Here is a 7,429-nt window from a genome sequence, read left to right as displayed (position 1 = left end):
TATATATATATATATATATATATATATATATATATATATATGGAAAAGCAAACTTATGATGTTTCTTTGTGGAGGTTGCAATCAAGGCCACATGTTCGCATTGGGATATGGTCCAGCTAGTTTCCCCTTTTACATTTCTTGTATTTTAGGTGACTCTTGTTTATTTCCACATATAGAGCAAAGTGGTCCACAGTCTCCTCTGATTAGGCCAGTAGGCTCAGTAGTAGGCTGTGCCGCGCAGTCCTCGCCCTATGTGCAAAGGTTCTTGGCCCATGAACGGTTCCAGGTACGTGACGAAATATTCAGACTTGTTTTTTCTTTTTTGAATAGCTCCTTTTTTTTCAGCCGTTCTATGCTCATGGTGTGGGCTGGGCCATTTCCACTCGTTTATCTCTCTCCTTCTGCCACTCAAAAAAAAATCTCTCTCCTTCTTATCCATTCCGATCTAGATCCCGCTGCCCCAATCCTCTCCCCTTCCCCCTCCATGGCAAGCCGGCTCCCCCTTTCCCAGCGAGCTGCGCCGCCAAAACCCTCTCCTGCCCCCATCGCGGTGCTCCCCAAAGGGCTACCTTCATCTTATGCTGCACAAATACCAGCGAGATCTGGGTGGACGGGACACGGGTGATATCGTCATCAACCGCCGCCCCCTGGTGCCTTGTGCGGGGTGAGGGGTGCCGCGCCGCCAAGCCACGATCCTCTCTCCTCTTTGCCGTGGTGTAAGTGGTGCGGGGAGGCCCGTGCGCCGTCGAGGGAGGTCTTGGCCGTAAGGTGCCATTTGGCCTACTCCTCGTACTCAGCTCGTTCAAGTGCTGCGATTTGAAAAGCTAGAGATGCATTTTTTCCAGGGAGTCTGACATCGACTTTACTGCAAGCAATGGGCCTTGGAGATTCCGTCATGCATTGTTTAACAAGCTCAGACCTTGCGTTAATGACAACTGAGAAGGAAGTGTCAGACTTATCAAGAGGAAACAATTTATTCTTTCTTGGCCTTTAGTTTGCAAATGCACTATTGTTGAGATACAGAATGCACGTCAACTGCACAACAAATTATCATGGCTTTCAATTTTCCAATATTTCCACATAATTTTTTTGTATAATTTAGTTTGCTTTCCCTTTTCAAATCTTGCACGTAATTTTGTTGTCTAACAGATGGGCTGTGAGTTTGGACTTCACGGTGGTCGCTGCTCATTCTGCCACGGCGCTGCGTGCCCTCACTACCGACTGCACCCAGTCCGCCTCCGCTGTGTCCTGCGCTGCATGGGCATCCCATTACCCGTAGGACCATGGCCCGTGGCACCGACGTCGTCGACTACAGCAATGCCGACGCTGCCCGGTATGTGTACTGGGTTGAGGCTCTGTGATACGAGCAGATCATCCAAGAGGGTTCGCACTTGCGCATCAGTGTTCACAAGTATTCCCTCCTAAAGAAATATAAGAGCGTTTAGATTGCTAAAGTAGTGATCTAAATGCTCTTGTATTTCTTTAGTGAGAGTACTACTAGTATGATTTAGGTTGTTGTTGCTGCTCCTTCGAGTTGTGATATTTCTGGTGTGATCTCCATCCAGGACCAGGAATGTACATTTGATTTTCTGATTTGAGATGGATCGTGGAATTTAGCGATGTGAACTTGTATTAGCAGCACTTATTTTCTAACTACATGCTACTTTTGTCTGACATGGATGATTAGCAGTACAACCCCTGAAAGGGTTCGTGGATGACACATAGCACAGAAGAGAATGAATAAAAGCTGAAACTGATGATGAAGATTTAATATCAGTAGAAAAGGAGTGTGAGTGAAGCGGAAGTTAGATCGAAACATAAGTTTCATTGGTCAGGCTTTGACTGATGCAAGTCAAATTCATCCATGACCTGTTTTGCTCAATTTCCCATGTTGGCATGATAGAACAAAAAATGCAAGTTAAAGTAGTGGTTAAACTAGTTCAATAAGGTATTGGTTAAGCTTTCCCTGTGTTGTAATACTTACTGAAAATCTTTCTATCCATTTTAGAGGAGATCTACAGGAAGCCTATCTGCAATGTCCTGCAATAGTTGTGTAATATATGGATACTTTTATTTTCTGGATATTTATGATTCAACTATTAGCTCTGCAGTGAAGATAAAAGCATGCCTCCTGCTTTGTTGATTCTTATTGTTTTTATTTTTTGTATTTTTCTTTTGAAGCATGGGCAATGCAAAGGGTATGAAATGCATGAAGTTAAAAGGCCTTTGATCAGTGATCAGCTTCAATCACATCTCCGTTGTGTGTGCATGTCTATTTGTCTTATGGTTCGCCTATATTTCATTCTATATGTTAGGTCGAGTACGTTTTCAACTCTTCTGCTGTAGTGCCCCCATAACGCTGTTGTATTAGAATAACAATGTGCATCCCAAAAGCATAACGATGGTGTCTGAAACTATAGGAAGATGCATCCCATGGTTGTTGCCAGAAAGTATAGGAAGATGCATCCCATGGTTGTTGCCAGAAAGCCCTGGATGGGAGTTCTATTGTGTATCTTTTTCTTGAGTTTGTTGCTTATTGCTCATGGTGCGTCAAAGTTTCACCCTGTAATGTGCAGCACATCTATGTTTGTAATCTGTTCTGGACTGAGTTATTTTGAGTGGGGTTACATTCAGAAGGTTGTACTTCCCTCCATTCCTAAATACTCCCTCCGCCCCATAATATAAGAACGTTTTTGACACTAGTGTAGTGTTAAAAACGTTCTTATATTTTGGGACAAAGAGAGTATTTGTCTTTTTAGAGATTCCAAATGGACTATCATAGACTATCATATATAGATGTATATAGACATATTTTAAAGTGTAGATTCACTCATTTTGCTCCGTATGTAGAAATCTATAAAAAGACAAATACTCCCTCTGTAAACTAATATAAGAGCATTTAGATTACTATTTTGGTATTCTAAACGCTCTTATATTAGTTTACGAAGGGAGTATTTATGATTGAAGGGAGTATTTGGAAGCATTTGCTCTCCCACTGATTATTGATTGCTTCACCTCCTCAAGGTCCGCGTCGTGGCGTGCGGTAGACCGCAGACGACCCCTCTCATCCATCACGTGCGCTAAATAACACATGAGGGTAGAAGCGGCTGGGCAGCACGCATCACTCATGATACATTAGCTCAATCACACATGACTCAGTCGGCACGTACAAAAACTCCCTTTCGATGTGTATTGGCTAGTTGGCATGGAAGGAGTTTTGTTGCTTGAAGACTGTTGTGATTGAGGCAGAGATTGCTTGCAAGTTTTTAAAGGCAGCAGCAGCAGCACCTACGGTACCTGCATTTGATACCTGCATGAAGTAAGAAGACTAGAGCGGTCAGGGCCGCTATGACAGCTTTTTCTTCATTTAGGTTTGAGTATTCATATCAGCAAAAACATGCCAATGTGGTATGAAACAGAAGTCTAGAACCTACAATACCTTAGCTCCCTACACATTTAGTCCTCTGGAAATCAGACAACATTAACGAGTAGTACGATGGAAGTTTTGGAATTATGTGATTTTGCTTGGAGCAGTCTGTCATACCTCCTTAGCTATGGTTGTACTAGCTATGCATATAGCTCTACAGTGGCTAGTGCAAGATGGTCAAAGAGAATGGCTGCATATGGCTCCATAGTGGTCTGGTGTAAGACAGTCAAATGGTTGTGTGGCAGAGCACATGCTTCTTTCGTTGCTCAGCTGCATCCTACCAACTTTGACCCCGTGAGCGCATATCACTGTACAAGTAAATTACCCATTGCTACGCGTCCGATGATACTAATTAAGATATAGAAAACCAAACAGCATGTATGTACCTGAATATACATAATCTCTCACTGAAGCAAGCATGCATGTTCATGGTCCAAGTTTGTGGTACCACCATTTCATCCCCAACGTTATTTGAACCCGCCTGGTCGAGCAGCTCCCTCCGACGTTCCTCCCACGTTCCGCCGTGCCCCTCTACCATCCATACACACACACACTCTCTCTCTCTCTCTCTCTCTCTCTCTTTGTGTGTGTGCACGCGCGCGCGCTTAGTGATAGATGTATTAGGATTTAATCTAGGCGACAACACTTGAAGTGGTTAAGTTTACTCGAATATACCCCTTAGGGTATAAGAGGAAACAAAATTATGAATGGATAAATGTAAGCGAAAGATGCATGTTATACCCCGCATGATGATCCAGTATCCCCGTATTGTTATAAAGACATGGGAACCTTTATTTGCCATTAACAAACCTTGCAGAACCATATGTCTGCACTCTTTTTGTTGGACCAGGCACCTTTTATACCATGTGCATTCGTGTTTTATTGAACCAGACACCTTTTATACCATGATCCCCCTCAAGGAACCACCCTACTCAAGCAACTCTCTCTGACGGTTCTTCGTTGCTCTTGACAATCCATATACCCCAACCTCGTTCTCTCTGCACGTGCATATCCTATCTCTCTCCGTGTGTGTTGGTCATGGGATAGGCGGATTATGATTTAATCTAGGCACCAAAACAAACATATATGAACAAACAGAAGGAAGTTCAACATGAAAGTTATACCCCTTATTGTAGACTAGTATCCTCGTATCGTTATAATGACACGAGAACTTTCATTTTCCATTGCCCAAACCTTGCACAATCATATGCATGCACTCTCTTTATTGGACCAGGCATCTTTTATACCATCAATGTTATACACATCGAGGCACCGCCTTGGTTGAGCAACTCCCTCTGATGGTCCACCGCCACTCCCAACAATCGATATAATCCCAACCTCACGCTCCCCACGTGAATATTCCATCTCTCTCTCCATGGGTGTGTTGATTTCTCTCTCTATCTCTTTTGTGTTTGTGTGTGTGTGTCAGTACAAGAATAGGAGAATTATGATTTTATCATGGCACCAAAACAAATAATTATGAACAAATAGATGTAAGTTGGACGTGCAAGTTATACCCCTTACTATAGACCAGTGTCCTCGCATCGTTATAATGGCACGAGAACTTTCATTTTCCATTGCCCAAACCATGCACAATCGTAAGTGTGCACTCTTTTTATTGGACCGGGAACCTTTCATATCATGAATGTTATACCCCTCGAGGCACCAACCTAGCCGACAAAGTCCCTTTGATGGTTCGCTGCCGCTCCCGACAATCCATATAATCGCAACCTCACGCTCTCCATGTGAATATTTTGTTTCTCTCTCTATTTTATTTATGTGTGTGTTGATCTCTATCTCTTTCGTGTGTGTGTGTGTTGGCATAGGGATAGGTGGATTATGATTTAATATAGGCAGCAAAACAAACATTTTATGAACAAACAGAAGGAAGCTGAACATGCAAGCTATACCCCTTACTGTAGACCAGTATCATCGTATTGTTATAATGGCACGAGAACTTTCATTTTCTATTGCCCAAACTCTATACACAATCGTATGCGTGCACTCTCTTTATTAGACCAGACACCATTCATATCATGAATCTTATACCCCTCAAGGCACCACCTTGGTTGAGCAACTCCCTCTGATGGTCCGCCCCAATCCATATAATCCGAGCCTGACGCTCTCCATGTGAATACTCCGTCTCTCTCTCTCTCTCTCTCTCACCCTGGTCCAACCACGACCGGCGCAACATGATGCGGAGGGCATCGTCCTCATTGTCGTCGTCCCCGGATCCGGCACCGGACACTGCACTGTTGTCGTCGCTCACCATAGATAGCAAGGGGAGGGGACTAAGAGTGGAGTGGAGAGACCTAGAGTGTGGTTTGCCCACCGGCGGATGCCAGGGATTGCCTTCCGAGATGCTTAGAGGCATAGTAGTATGAAGCCTTATAATGCTCCAGTCATGGCAGTGTCTGCATGGTCGGCAACAATAGCAGGGGACCACGTCCGCCACCTCCACCACGACCATTGCCTCCATGTTCACCACCACGACCTTCACCTCTGCCTTCGTCGACCTTCTGTTGCTTGCGTACGTGGCATACCCTTTTCCTTCGCTTCGAGGAGGCGATTTTGCCGTGTCTTCAAGTTGACCTTCTAGTATCGTGTGATCGCCGGATCCTCCACCATCATCGTCTTCGGTAGCTTCTCCTGTGAGTCCATGCATCGGCGGCAGTGAAAAAGGGCCAACTGGGTGGGTGCAGCAGGATGAAACAAGAAAGTGGAGGATTTTGCCGGGGAAATAGTGTGACCAGCTACAAAAGCGTTGGCTTGCCCACAGTTTTGGGTGGTCCGGGGGTATCGGAGTCCTAGGTGGCTCGTGTCAAGACTCTCGCAAAGGCCCCTCGTTTGGTTCTAATTTATGGGAAAATTGCGGTAGGGACCGCCCAACGTACTGATGGGGGGTTGGCGTTGGATGACATGCGGATTTGAAAAGCTTCGTGTATACGTATACAAGTGGTTTGGGGTCAGCGCTGAAGATGCCCTTACAACCACATCCAAATTCAACTGGTCAATGCCCCCTTTCTCTTTGCATGGCCGAGCCCACTGGACAAAATGCATGCATGTTTCCTAAATAAGCATACACGCATGCCTGGTACAAGAGAAAGGTAGCTCTGACATTTCCTTGAGTTCCTCTAAGCGCTCACAAGCGATCGACATTTTACTTGTGGTCACGGACAGTCTACGAGCGCAGCCCTGCCAATCTTTCCTCGGTTCACGCAAACACATTATTCTGCTTTTGTACACATGATATAGCATATTGGACTCTTTTTGTGATGACGTCGAGCACTTTGAAACACGATCGGGCAACGCCCATATTGTTGTCATGCTCTTTTCCCCCAGAGTCACCCCTCCCCCTCCCGTCCCCTCCACCACCCGAGGCGCTCGCGAGTGCTACTACGCGTCTACTAGTGAAGGTGGCGGCGAGGCTCCACTACTTTGTGTTGCCGGAGGCTTCGGATCCCGAGGGGGCCCAGCCCTGATTGGTGAGGCCGGTCAGGCAGATGGTGCCACTGGTGCTGGCCATCCCTACTGGCTGTGTGGGCGGTGAGGGCTCATCGCTACTGCAGGATGCGTTGCCGACCTCGATTACTCTCCTTCCCAGTCTCCTCTCCATCACTATGGTCCTCCCTCGCTGATCTGGTCGCTGCTCTTCCGGGCCGCCACATCTAGCACATGAGGGGCGGGGGGGGGGGGGGGACGCCCTAGAATGGGGGAAACCCCTGGTCAACCTCGCATCGACCCTGATTATGGCGTGTTCCGTTGCCGATCACCAACCTAAGGGTGTGTTGTGCTCCCTCGTCCGTCCCCTTCTTCCTCCCGCACGACCCTGAGTGAGAGCCTTGGCCTAGCGCGGTCAAGTGAGGTCAGGCGGCCAAGTGCGCCAATGCGCGGCACCGGAGTGGGTTTCCCGGCCGGCGAGCCTGCTTAATAGCGGCATATAAGGACGGTCTGGGCATTGAATGGGCGTGGTAGATATATGTCCCTTCCTCCAGTAACGCG

At 46.3% G+C, this 7,429-nt stretch overlaps 1 long non-coding RNA gene across 1 annotated transcript; it reads left to right on the top strand.

The window, feature by feature from the left end:
• The first annotated feature begins 301 nt into the window (after positions 1–301).
• On the top strand, positions 302–1,674 carry LOC125543822 (uncharacterized). The gene is made up of 2 exons (XR_007298810.2): positions 302–768; positions 846–1,674. It is a non-coding gene; the product is annotated as an uncharacterized LOC125543822 (long non-coding RNA).
• The last annotated feature ends 5,755 nt before the right edge of the window (positions 1,675–7,429 follow it).

The sequence above is a fragment of the Triticum urartu genome, chromosome 3A (genome assembly GCF_056163025.1).
Source record: "Triticum urartu cultivar PI428250 chromosome 3A, HENAU_Tu73, whole genome shotgun sequence".
Lineage (NCBI taxonomy): Eukaryota > Viridiplantae > Streptophyta > Magnoliopsida > Poales > Poaceae > Triticum > Triticum urartu.
Note: the sequence above shows the minus strand (reverse complement) of the source record. Positions and strands in the feature narration are given on the sequence as shown.